Genomic DNA, 778 nt, shown 5'->3' with positions numbered 1-778 from the left:
TAGACTCTCTCTGGTGTTAGCTGATCGTTCAGTGAAGTACCCTGTGGACATCTTAGAGGACCCCCCTGTGAAGATTGGACGGTATGAGATACCTACAGATTTTGTGGTGCTTGAGATGGGTGAGGAGGCTCAAGACCCATTGATTCTTGGAAGGCCATTCTTAGCTACAGCAGGATCAATTGTTAATGTGAAAGAGGGCACGATTGATCTCCATTTCTGGATATACACACTTGAGTTGTCACATCCTTTATGACAATCTTTTTGACAATCTCTAGTGGTAGACCTCTCCCCAAAATCCCTTCCTCCGTTTAAGCCTTCATTGATTGATGAGTGAGGCCTTTTTCGAAAAGTCTTACATGCACATAATGTTGAGAGTATCGGGAACGACAATGCTTGATCTTCATTCTTGCTAGATTAGGCACATTATTGTCTAGCTATAGGATGGGGGTGAGTGTTGTAAAGTTTGATTTGGGAGTATGAGAAAGTTGAAGGAAAAAAGTGAACTCTTGTGTTTAATTGACTAGTCTTTATGGGAAAAGTAGAGAAACTTCTAGCTCAATTTGTGAAAAGTCTTGGCCTCCAAACAACAAAAAAAAACAAAAATAAAAAAAATAAAAAAAATAAAAAAATAAAAAAAATAAAAAAAAAGATTAAAGAAAAAAAAAAGTAAAGAAAAGGGGGCTAGCAAAGTTGTTTAGAGCTAAGATTTGTTTAGAAGTTGAGAAAATCCTTTATAGATTTCAAAGAAAAAGAGTTTTATGTGCAAAGTGTTCTTGAG

Source organism: Brassica oleracea, chromosome C6, assembly GCF_000695525.1.
Source record: "Brassica oleracea var. oleracea cultivar TO1000 chromosome C6, BOL, whole genome shotgun sequence".
Classification (NCBI taxonomy): domain Eukaryota; kingdom Viridiplantae; phylum Streptophyta; class Magnoliopsida; order Brassicales; family Brassicaceae; genus Brassica; species Brassica oleracea.
The sequence above is the reverse complement of the archived record's forward strand: the minus strand, read 5'-3'. Positions refer to the sequence as shown.